We start from the raw sequence: 12546 nt of genomic DNA on the forward strand, positions 1-12546 counted from the left end.
CCTGTGTGCTGGGTGTTGAGACCCAGCCCCAGGAGTTGAGCCCTTGTACTCAAAGAGGAGGAAAAAGCAGCAAGAGCAGTCAGTCGTAAGCACAAGGCTGCGAGGGGCTGGAGGGGCTTTGCAGGGAGGTGACTTGAACAGCCTTGTCACAACATAGTCTGAAGTATCCGCTCCGCGGGAGAGCAGAGGGAGCAGAGGCCTGTGCATTTGAGGAAATTATGTCTCTTCACGTGGAGGGCATGTGGGCAGATGGGACAGATTCCAGAAGGCGGTATGTGTCAGTCTGAGGAATCAGACCCTGCTGGCAGCCCGGGGCGTCCCAAGGCTCTTCCCCAGGTGGAAACAGCTCTGGACACCAGCTGCCTGCTGGCTGCAGAGCCGGCTGTGCTCTGCCCGCAGCTTGCTCTCCTGACCTCGCTAGGCGGCTGACCCTGACCTCTCCCATCACTTCGGTCAGTTTAGTCATGATAGTGACATCATAATGGGAACAGTCGGACTTACCCAAGGCACAGGTTAAGCAAAAACACCTGTGTGTATTTGCACACTCATGTTTTTGGTCTAGGAGGAAAACATTCTAGAAAGAGATGTCAGCAGATGGCAATACAATATGATATAAATATTGTAACCAAGAAATGATTTCTTTTTTATGAATGTGATATTCTTAATTCATAATCCTTCACGCGACAGTGCGGGTGGGAGGTGTCGAGTCCAACCCTCATTATCCGCCCCCCTGCTCCCTTTGCCCTCATCCCTCAGATCGAGGTGGAAAAGCCCTTCAAAGGAGGAGAGATTTTCAGACCCAGAAAATTCACTGTCCAAAAACGGAAAGGACTTGGGGGGTTGGGGGGGAGTGAGTGTGGCTTTGCAGTTGCTCTTTGAAAAATCCCAGGAAACAAAATCAGCAGCAGGAGACAGACTCCAGACAAATGCCTGCTTTGGGAAAGAGGCTACATGTCCCAGAAAGAGCCCCAGACTTACTCCTGCCAAGAGACTGAGCATCCCTGCAGTGACCTGATCGGGGGCTGGTGCCAAGAGGGGATCATCTACGTGGTGATAGGTGTCCCTGTATGCTAGGCCGAATCTGAACTCAAATTCCTGATGCAAAATCTCACATTGGTTTCTAAGAACCTTTTGAGGTAAACTATAAAATGGGTAAGTAGGTGGGGATATGCTGGGACCATCTGTTCTTGAAGAGTAGGCTTGCCAAACCTATTGTGTTTGTTTGGTTTGTATTGGGAGGACTCTTACATAGCATATGAAACCCTCACACACACAGTGTACCTCAAAGCCCTCCCCATGGGGAAAATGAAAGGCACTTCCCTCAAGTGGCAGCTGCTCCTGTCCCCCTGCCCAGGCCCGAGCAGTCCTCCCCCCTCCGACTCAGTCTCATCTCATCAGTCACCAAGGCTGAGGGTTTTGCCTCTGTAATGTCCCTTGTATCGTACCCCTGCCTCACCCTCTCTTCCGTGCCTGGATCAGGAAAGATCTCTCACCTTGATCACTGCCACGCCTTTCCAGCCAGCCTCCCAGTTGTGGTCTTGGCGGCATCAGCCCTCCAGCAACCAGCCCTGTCCTGCCCTCGCTTCTGTAGCTCCCAGTAGCCTTTGAGATAAAGTTCAAACTCCCTAATTTAGCACAGAAGGCCTGGCCCCCCTCCAGCCACTCTCTGCCAGGCTCCCTGCCTTCCAGCCACACCAAGCCACTTGGGGTTCCTAAATGGTCACCCCATGCGCACCTCTGTGCCTCCTCAGGTGCTGGGCCCGGCTGCATTTCCACTCCTTTTCCAAAGCTCAGCTCACCTGAGCCGAAGTCCCCACAGCTCAAAGCCTACAGTGGCAGGACTGGGAGTCAAAATACTGATACGTCCCCAACTAACTATTGGCTGTCCCAACCATCATGCAAAATGGACCACTATAAGAGTGACTTCTGTGTCTAATCCAGCAAACAAAATCAAAGACTTTTCTTTTTGCTTGGTATTAAAATTTTTTTCTCATTTTTAAAAACCACTAATTTCTTTATATAAAAACCACACATATAAGGCAGCTAAAAATACATGCATAAACTGGAGAGAGGAAAAAATACACGCATAAACTGGAGAGAGGGAAAAAAATGCAGAATTAGTGGCTTAGAATGAAGTCTGCGTTTGTTTGCTGTGTCAAGGAAGTCTGATTCAAGGACCCTTGATGAAGAAAAAAAAAAAGACACACCTAGGGTGACTGTGAGCTCAGAATGAACCTGGAGGTGCAGTGACTGATAAAAATGGCAGGGAAAGTGCTGGTGGGGGCAGGCTAGGGGACAGCATCCATCAAGCAGGTGAGAGCTGTGCTTTGTGCCGGCTTATGCCCAGTCGCAGGACCCCAGGCAGGTTGACAGGCTGCAGATCTGAGAACGTCACCGACCCAGAGAAGGGCGGAGGGCACATGGACAAGCTCTGCTCTGTGCCTCACTGCTCCGCTTTACCAGTGAGGCAGCCTCTCCAGGCTGGTTGTGAACGCCAAATCGTATCGTCCGGGTCAGGAGAGCCCTTGGAGCCAAAGCAAATGCAGCTAGTTTGCTGGAAACGCAGTGCGGGTGTCAAACTTAGTTGTGAATAGTTGTCAGAAAACTTCGAGTGCCTGGGAGGCCTGAAGATCCCTGCGATGTCAGCCACCTCTTTTCATGGTCCCACTCCTCTGGGCGCCTTCACATTGTGCCTCTCTTCCAGGGTGCCACCCCCACTTCTCAGGCGCCCTGCAAGGGGCCCCACCCCTCAAGGGCCCTCCTTCCCCCACCACACTTGGCATTTGGAGTGTAAAACAGACACTGAGGTGGGCTGGCCCTGTGTAGGCACAGCCGATAGCTGCCAGCCATCAATAGCGCAGTGTCTCCCAGCACACAAAGAGTCTTACTCAGGCGCCGTGGAATGGATGTGAAAATCAAGTTGCGTTTCCAACCTCAGAATTACTCAGCAGCCCTTTCCTGCGTCACTGGTTCTTTTTTTGATTCCATGAGGAGGCCCTTCCTAACCTCACCCTTGATTCTCAGGTCCCCTTTCCCTCTGAGCACTGCCCCCCCACACACACACTCTCCTCTCTCTAGGCCAGGGGTCGGGAACCTTTTTGGCTGAGAGAGCCATGAACGCCACATATTTTAAAATGTAATTCCATGAGAGCCATACGACGACCCATGTACATTACGCATTATCCAATAAAAATTTGGTGTTGTCCCGGAGGACAGCTGTGATTGGCTCCAGCCACCCGCAACCATGAACATGAGCAGTAGGAAATGAGTGGATTGTAATACATGAGAATGTTTATAATGTTTTTTAACATTATTTCTTTTATTAAAGATTTGTCTGCGAGCCAGATGCAGCCATCAAAAGTGCCACATCTGGCTCGTGAGCCATAGGTTCCCAACCCCTGCTCTAGGCCCATTGCCATGGCCTCCTCCACCAGAGAAAAATAAAGGCCACTGGGTATGAAGTAAGGCTCCCGGTCCCTACACCGCTACCTCTTCTGTATCTGCCCACCTCCCCTCCTTCTCTGGGTCCTTGGGGGTAGAAATGCCCATCCCTTGCCACATTCTGTGCAGTTGATCCTGGCCCCATCAGGTTCATCAGCCATCCTCCGTTCATGACATAGGCTTCTTCCCTTCTGCCTCCAAACATGGCCCAGTCTCTCTTTCCTAATAGAACTCCTCTTTTTCCCCCGAGCTAGACCCCTTTTCTTGTAGTCTATTTATTTACTTCTTGAAAATATGGCCCTGGCCGGTTGGCTCAGCGGTTGAGCGTCGGCCTGGCGTGCGGGGGACCCGGGTTTGATTCCCAGCCAGGGCACATAGGAGAAGCGCCCATTTGCTTCTCCCCCCCCCCTTCATCTCTGTCTCTCTCTTCCCCTCCCGCAGCCAAGGCTCCATTGGAGCAGAGATGGCCCGGGCACTGGGGATGGCTCCTTGGCCTCTGCCCCAGGCGCTAGAGTGGCTCTGGTCTCGGCAGAGCGACGCCCCGGAGGGGCAGAGCATCACCCCCTGGTAGGCAGAGCTTCGCCCCTGGAGGGCGTGCTGGGTGGATCCCGGTCGGGCGCATGCGGGAGTGTGTCTGACTGTCTCTCCCTGTTTCCAGCTTCAGAAAAATACAAAAAAAATTAAAAAAAATATATATATATATATAATCTATTCAGTCAATCCTTGCTCTTCACTCTATATTCCTTGTCCCCTCTCGCTGTTGGCAGTTTCCTAGTTAATCCTTCCAGAGAGTTAACAGTTTTTATAGGAGGTTATCTTCAGATACTCATCCTCCATTTTCTAAAAAAAAAAAATAATTGAGATATAATTCACATACCATGAATTTTACTCTTTTAAGATATATAATTCAGTGAAGTTTTTTAGCATGTACAAAGTTGCACAACCATCACCCTAAATAATTTGAGAACATTTTGATCCCCCAAAAAGAAATGCCATACCCATTAGCAGTCATACCCCAGTCTTCTCTCACCTCAGGCTCTAACAGCCGCCAATCTGTTTTCTCTCTCTATGGATTCGCATATTCTAGATATTTAATATACCTGTAAGTGGAATCCCACACTATTTGTCCTTTCAGTCCGACTTCTTTCACTTCGCGTAATGCTCATCCATGTGGTAGCACATGTCTGTGCTTCATTCCTTTTTAAGGCTGAGTAATATTCCAGTGTCGATCCATTCATCAGTTGATGGACATTTTGTTTCCACTTTTTGGCTATTATAGATAATGCTACTATGAACATTCATGAATTTTTTTTTTTTTTTTGTATTTTTCTGAAGCTGGAAACGGGGAGAGACAGACAGACTCCCGCATGCGCCCGACCGGGATCCACCCGGCACGCCCACCAGGGGCGAAGCTCTGCCCACCAGGGGGTGATGCTCTGCCCCTCTGGGGTGTCGCTCTGCTGTGACCAGAGCCACTCTAGCACCTGAGGCAGAGGCTACAGAGCCATCCTCAGTTCCCGGGCCATCTTTGCTCCAATGGAGCCTTGGCTGCGGGAGGGGAAGAGAGAGACAGAGAGGAAGGGGGGGGGGGTGGAGAAGCAAATGGGTGCTTCTCCTATGTGCCCTGGCCGGGAATCGAACCCGAGTCCCCTGCCAGGCCGACGCTCTACCGCTGAGCCAACCGGCCAGGGCCCATTCATGAATTTTTTGAACATCTGTTTTCAATTCTTTGGGGTAGATACCTAAGGATGGAATGGCTGGGTCACATGGTAAATTCCATATGTAATTTTTTGAGGACCTGCCATAGGGTTTTCACAGCAGCTTTACCATTTTACATCCTCACAGCTATGCATGTGTGTGCTGATTTCTGCACACCCTAGCACTTTCTTTTTTCACAGATTATAGCCATCCTAGTGCATGTAAAATGCTATCTGATTGTGGTTTTCGATTGCATTTCCCTAGTGACAATTTAAGTCAGCATCTTTTCATGTACTTATTGGCCATTTGTATATCTTCTTTAAAGAAATATCTACTCAGATCCTTTGACCATTTTTTTAAATTGGGTCAGTGTCTTTTTATTGTGGAGTTAAAAGAATTCTTTATATATTCTGGAATAGTCCCATATCAAATTTGTGATTTATAAAAATTTCCTCCCATTCTGTTGATTGCCTTTTCCTTTTCTTGATGCAGTCCAAAAGTCCATCTCTTTTTTGTTGTTACTTATACTATTAGTGTCATGTAAGAAACCACTGCCTAATCCAAGGTCATGAAGATTTATCCCTATGTTTTCTTTTAAGAATTTTATAGCTTTAGCTCTTATATTTAGGTTGTTGATCCATTTTGAGTTAATTTTTATACAGGGTGTAAAGTAAGTTCAGCTACATTCTTTTGTATATGGGTATCTAGTTTCCCAGCACCATTTATAGAATAGACTATTCAAGACCCATTGAATGGGCTTGGCACCCTTGTCAAAACTCAGTTGACTGTAGATGTATGGGCTTATTTCTGGACTCTCAGTTCTATTTCACTAATCTATGTGTCTGTCCTTATGCCGCTACCATACACACTCGGTTACTGTAGCCTTGTAGTAAATTTTGTATTCAGGAATTGTGAGTTATCCAACTTTGTTCTCCCCCCCCCATTTTGTCTTAACTATTCTAGGTTCCTTGCATTTTTTTTCCTATGAGTTTTACAATCAGCTTGTTGATTTCTACAAAAAAATGTAAACAATATTAAGTCTTCTAATTCATGACCATCAATACCTTTCCATTTAGATCTTTCATTTCTTTTAATGATATTGTAGTTTTCAGTGTATCCTGCTCCTTTTTTAATTTTCATTGACTTTATTGGGGTGACACTAGGTAAGAAAACTATATAGGATTCAGGTGCACCACTCCACAACACATCATCTGTGTCCTGTGTTGTATGTTCAGCACCCCAAGTCAAGTCTTCCATTATCATTTCTCCCCCCATGTCCTCCTCCACCTCCCCTCACACCTCTCCCCCAGCAGTCACCACATGTTGTCCATGTCCATGATTTTTTTTTCTTTTTTCTTTTTTACTCAATCCATCCCACCAAATCCCCCAACGCCCCCCTCTATACAACAGCTGTCAGTCTGCTATCTCTGAGTCTCTCTATTTTTCTTGTTAGTTCATTTTGTTCATTAGATTTCACGTATGAGTGAAATCACATGATATTTGTCTTTCTCTGACTGGCTTACTTCATTTAGCATAATGCTTTCCAGGTCTATCCATGCTGTCACAAAGAGTGAGATTTGCTTTTTATTATGGCCTAGTAGTATTCCATTGTGTATATGTACAACAGCTTTTTTATCCACCCGTCTACTGATGGGTACTTGGGTTGTTTCTAAATCTTAGCTATTGTAAACAGCATTGCAGTGAACTTAGGGGTGCAGATATTCTTTCGAGTTAGTGTTTTGGGTTTCTTTGAATATATTCCCAGAAGTAGAATCACTGAGTCATAAGGCTGAGGCAACTCCATACTGCTTTCTACAGTGGCTGTACAAATCTGCATTCCTACCCGCACTGCTTAGGGGTTCCCTTTTCTCCACATCCTCACCAACACTTGTTTGTTGATATATTGATGATAGCCATTCTGACAGGTGAAAGATGATATTGCATTGTGGTTTTAATTTCCATTTCTCTTATGATTAGTGACATTGAGCATTGTTTCGTATGTCCTGTTTGGAGAAGTATCTATTCAGGTCCTTTGCCCATTATTTTAATTGGAGTGTTGTTTTTTTGGTGTTGAGATTTATAAGGTTTTTTGTTTTTGGTTTTGGTTTTTTTGTTTGTTGTTTTTGTTTTTTTTTTGTATTTTTCTGAAGCTGGAAACGGGGAGAGACAGTCAGACAGACTCCTGCATGCGCCCGACCGGGATCCACCCGGCACGCCCACCAGGGGAAACGCTCTGCCCACCAGGGGGCGATGCTCTGCCCCTCCGGGGCGTTGCTCTGCCGGGACCAGAGCTACTCTAGCGCCTGGGGCAGAGGCCAAGGACCCATCCCCAGTGCCCGGGCCATCTTTGCTCCAATGGAGCCTTGGCTGCGGGAGGGGAAGAGAGAGACAGAGAGGAAGGAGGGTGGGGGTGAAGAAGCAAATGGCGCTTCTCCTATGTGCCCTGGCCGGGAATCGAACCCGGGTCCCCCGCACACCAGGCCGACGCTCTACCGCTGAGCCAACCGGCCAGGGCGAGATTTATAAGTTCTTTATAAATTTTGGATATTAACCCCTTATCAGATGTAAGGGTGAATATGTTGTCCCATTCAGTGGGTTGTCTTCTCATTTTGTTGATAGGTTCCTTTGCTGTGAAAAAACTTTTTAGGTTGATTTAGTCCCATTTGTTTATTTTTCCTGTTTCCCTTGCCCAAAGAGATATATCAGGAAAAAATATTGCTCCAAGAAGTGTCTGAGATTTTACAGATACCTGCAAAAAAATGAAACTATATCAACTTCTGACTCCATACACAAGAATAAACTCAAAATTAAATACTTAAATATTAGACTGGAAACCATAAAAATCCTGTAAGAAAACATAAGGCAGTAAAAGCTCCTTTTTGTTAAGCTCACATTGGCCAGGCTTTTAGCCTAGTTGTCTGCAGTTGCTTTCTCAGCTTCTCCTCCATCAGTTGCCCCTGGACCATTATTGTCACCACTCTATGGACACTACTTTGACCTAGGTCCTCAGGGCCCCTTAGTTGATGACCCAGTGAGCACCTTCCTTCAGGAAGGAAGTCTTCTTTCCATGGTCCTCTGGGATCATTTGCCACATATGAACACTTCTTTCTTAAAATTCCTTCTTGTGTCATTTTCACAAACCACTCTCCTTGTTCTGTCTGTATGCCTCACTGACCCTGCTTCTTTTCTCCTCCTCTTCCCCTCTCCCTCACCTTCCCCCAGTGCCTTATATGTTGGGTTTCTGTTCTTTTTTTTTTTTTTACAGAGACAGAGAGAGAGAGAGAGATAGACAGACAGGAATGGAGAGATGAGAAGCATCAATCATTAGTTTTTCATTGCGCATTGCAACACCTTAGTTGTTCATTGATTGCTTTCTCATACGTGCCTTGACCATGGGCCTTCAGCAGACCGAGTGACCCCTTGCTCGAGCCAGCGACCTTGGGCTCAAGCTGGTGAGCTTTTGCTCAAACCAGATGAGCCCACGCTCAAGCTGGCGACCTCAGGGTCTCGAACCTGGGTCTTCCGCATCCCAGTCCGACGCTCTATCCACTGCGCCACTGCCCGGTTCAGGCGGGTTTCTGTTCTTGATCATCTTCTCTTCCACATGAATGAGTTCATCTTCAGTAAACTCATCAATTCCCAAAGCCTCCGCCTCCATCTTTACCTCTGACCCTCCCAAATCTCCCCCTCCAACCCCATCCTCTCTGGACCTCCAGTGCTGTACCCCCAGGGGTCTGAGACCACCTCTTCCTCCTCTCATCTCAGAAACCTGAGCCTTTTCTCATGTTCCTGAGATTGGTTAGTGATAGCACACCAGCCAGAAGCAAACCGAGGGGCCACCATGCTTGACTCTCCTCTCTTGCCCTTACTTCCGAAGTCTCATCAGTGCCACATCCTTTTCCTCTTGCCCTCTAAATATTCAAAAGTAGGGCAGGCTCCTGCCTTCAGCTCCTGACTCTGTGCTTGGGGAGCAAGGTGGGAGTGCAGCAGCCCAGACTGCAGCATCCAAAGCACAAATGCCAAGTGGCCAATGCAGGCTGCAGCTCAGAGCGGGGGCAGAGGGAAGCAGGCACACACTGAGCTGTGAATGACTGAGGTCAGCAGAGAGCAGGAGGGTGGATCAGAGCCACCCTGTGCCGTGAAGACAGCTGAGTGTTGGGGGTCAGGAGCAATCGACCCTAGCCAAGGTGGGAGGGAGGACAGAGGGAGTATGCCTGGGTGCAGATGGGACTCTAGCTGGCCTCTGAGATGACATGGCTGCATTCCATCCGCATCCCTTAGGCCTTTGTGACCTTGGAAATGGCACCTAATACAGAAACCTCAATTTCCTTGTCTGACACCTGGGTTGTGGTGGGGATGATCTGCAATCGTGGTTGTAAAAATCCTTTGTAAATGGTAAAGTGCTGGGTAAGCTGAAGGCAGTCCAAGGCCAGAACAGGCAGCTGGCTGCATGTAGACTGTGAAGGCCACAAACACCAAGTGTAAGGGCTTGGGCTTTACTTTTCAGGTATGGTGAGGCTATTAGGTGGGACTTTTTAAATTCCAGCTGACAGAAACCCAACTTGAACTGGCCCAAATCAAAAGAGAATGGATTGGCTGTTGTCATGTGACCCTGAGGTGGCTGTCTCTGCACTACAGCCAGTGGGGTCCTGAGGACCTAGCAGGATTTCTCTACGTCTGTCTCTCTGGGTCTCCCTCTCTCTCACCTCTCATCCACTGCATCTCTCACTCTGCTTCCCCCTTGTGTCCAGGGAACCCTTCCAGATTCCAAGACCCAGAGCTTCACTGCTGACTCTGTACAGAAAGCTTCAATTGGCTTAGAGTAGGTCACTGCCCTTCCCTGAACCAATCAGGAGATGGATATAGCCTCTAATTGGCCAACCATGTTCGTACCCTCTTGTGCATTGGGGAGGGAGCAGAGTAATGAGAAAGAATTGGCAAGGTAGAACCCTCAGAGGCCAAGATACAACTGACATAACCGTTCTCACTTCAAGAAAGGAGTCTTGGGGCTGAACAGAGAGTGATTAAGCCTCCTGTAAGGTGGTGGGAGGCAACGCCTTGGAAAAGGATGAGAGGATAGATCTGGGCAGTGACCGGTAGTACGTGTCTCATAGAGAAAGGCTGGCCACCCTGCAGTGCCAAGCTGCCCTTACCTCTCCACAGCCTCTTTCCTCAGCTTCGCATAGGCCCCAGAAGTAGGGAAGGATGATTTTTTTTTTTTTTTTTTGCATTTTTCTGAAGCTGGAAACAGGGAGAGACAGTCAGACAGACTCCCGCATGCGCCCGACCGGGATCCACCCGGCACGCCCACCAGGGGCGACGCTCTGCCCACCAGGGGGCGATGCTCTGCCCATCCTGGGCGTCGCCATGTTGCGACCCTCCTGGGTGTCGCCATGTTGCGACCAGAGCCACTCTAGCACCTGGGGCAGAGGCCACAGAGCCATCCCCAGCGCCCGGGCCATCTTTGCTCCAATGGAGCCTTGGCTGCGGGAGGGGAAGAGAGAGACAGAGAGGAAGGTGCGGCGGAGGGGTGGAGAAGCAAATGGGCGCTTCTCCTATGTGCCCTGGCCGGGAATCGAACCCGGGTCCTCCGCACGCTAGGCGGACGCTCTACCGCTGAGCCAACCGGCCAGGGCCGGGAAGGATGATTTGACTGTGCCCATTTTACAGGTGTGGTTGAATGGCTTTCACAACATTAATGGAAGTTGGAGTCCACAGTTGGCAAACCACTAGGCTGCCCATTCTCCAAAGGGGATTTCCATAAGCCAGCACTGGGTGTCCAGGTCAGGGGGCAGACATGAATGGGTCCTTTATTCTGCCCAACAACACCTTTGGGATGTGGCAGAGGCTAACACTGGGTGAGGGGCTGCAGGCAGGACCCAGACCCTGCTAGGGGCTCCAGCCTAGCAGGGGACTCTAGGAAGATCCAGGTATGGCCTGTGGGAATACAGCTCAGGATGACCCAGGCAAGCTTCACGCAGGAGGCTGCCTTCGTCTCATTGAGCACCCAGGATGCTCTGGGGACTGGGATGAGGACGAGCATCCCAGGGGCAGAGGACAGACCCAGCGAGGAGTGGCAGGCAGTGGTATGATTGGATGTGCGGAGACCGGAAACTGGGCCCCACCTGGGGCTCGGGGCGCGCAGGTGAAGCTGGGCGTGGAAGTTACGCGCCCTCCGAGGGCGCTCTTCCCGCGCGGCTCCCGGGTCCCCGGCGTCCACTGGGTGATTTGGACGCGTCAGCAGAGCGGAAACGGGCTTCGAGCCAGGCCCGGCGGGGACGCGGCCTGGCAGCGTGGCGGCGGCTCCGCAGCTTCTGTTCCGCCCGCGTTTGTGTTGGCAGCTGCCTGCGGCGCGCGGCCGGGCGCGATGAAAGGGCCTTCTGTCTGCGCCCCAGCGGCCCCGCTCGGCTTTCATTCTTAATATAATCTTCACTTCATTTTTAACCGAGCAGGGGTTCTCTTGGAATTTTTCCCCTTCTTCCAAAAATACATGTGCGTGCGTGTGTTTGCAAAAGGCCCTTCACGGTGAAGGTCGAGATTGTCCTGGGGAAGGAAAGTGCGAAACCCGAGGCGGATTCAGAGCGAGACAGAAATGCCTTCTTCCTATGCAGGGGCCTCCTCGGGCGTCACCACCTCGGCTGAGGTGTCCCCTATCCTAGCCCCCCGGCCGCACACCCACCCCAGGATGAATGAGCAGTTTGGAAATCGAAGTCAGTGGAGAGGGGGTGGGGTGATTTCTTGAGGGGTCCCTGATGAGAGCTAGTCAGAGAGCACTGTCATTAAATGTGACTCGCCAGGGCTGTCCTCCCAGAAATGGATGGGAAAGAAGATGAGGACCCTTGGATCCCAGGTTCTGCTTGGAGAGACTGTACTCTGTACTGGTGTCTGTGTGTGGGTTTAAAACAAGTCTGGAAACCTGTCACCACCAGCCAGCTAGCTGTTCACCTGGCTGGGCAGAGGGGTGTTACACCCAATGTGATTTTCCAGATTATACCAAAGACTGCCATTTGGAGAGACCCCCCACCTCAAGCACCACAAGGCCAGGGCTCTCCATACATGCTCCCAGGCCCTGGGAGTTAGCTGTGATTATCCATCCAAAAGAGCAAAGGAGCCCTGGCCGGTTGGCTCAGCGGTAGAGCGTCGGCCTAGCGTGCGGAGGACCCGGGTTCGATTCCCGGCCAGGGCACACAGGAGAAGCGCCCATTTGCTTCTCCACCCCTCCGCCGCGCTTTCCTCTCTGTCTCTCTCTTCCCCTCCCACAGCCAAGGCTCCATTGGAGCAAAGATGGCCCGGGCGCTGGGGATGGCTCTGTGGCCTCTGCCCCAGGCGCTGGAGTGGCTCTGGTCGCAACATGGCGACGCCCAGGATGGGCAGAGCATCGCCCCCTGGTGGGCAGAGCGTCGCCCC

General features: G+C 50.1%; 1 non-coding gene across 1 annotated transcript; it reads right to left on the reverse strand.

Moving 5' to 3' along the window:
• Positions 1–10699: 10699 nt before the first annotated feature.
• Positions 10700–10775, reverse strand: TRNAA-AGC (transfer RNA alanine (anticodon AGC)). The gene has a single exon. It is a non-coding gene; the product is annotated as a tRNA-Ala (tRNA).
• Between the last annotated feature and the right edge of the window lie 1771 nt (positions 10776–12546).

This window comes from Saccopteryx bilineata, chromosome 4 (assembly GCF_036850765.1).
Source record: "Saccopteryx bilineata isolate mSacBil1 chromosome 4, mSacBil1_pri_phased_curated, whole genome shotgun sequence".
NCBI lineage: Eukaryota > Metazoa > Chordata > Mammalia > Chiroptera > Emballonuridae > Saccopteryx > Saccopteryx bilineata.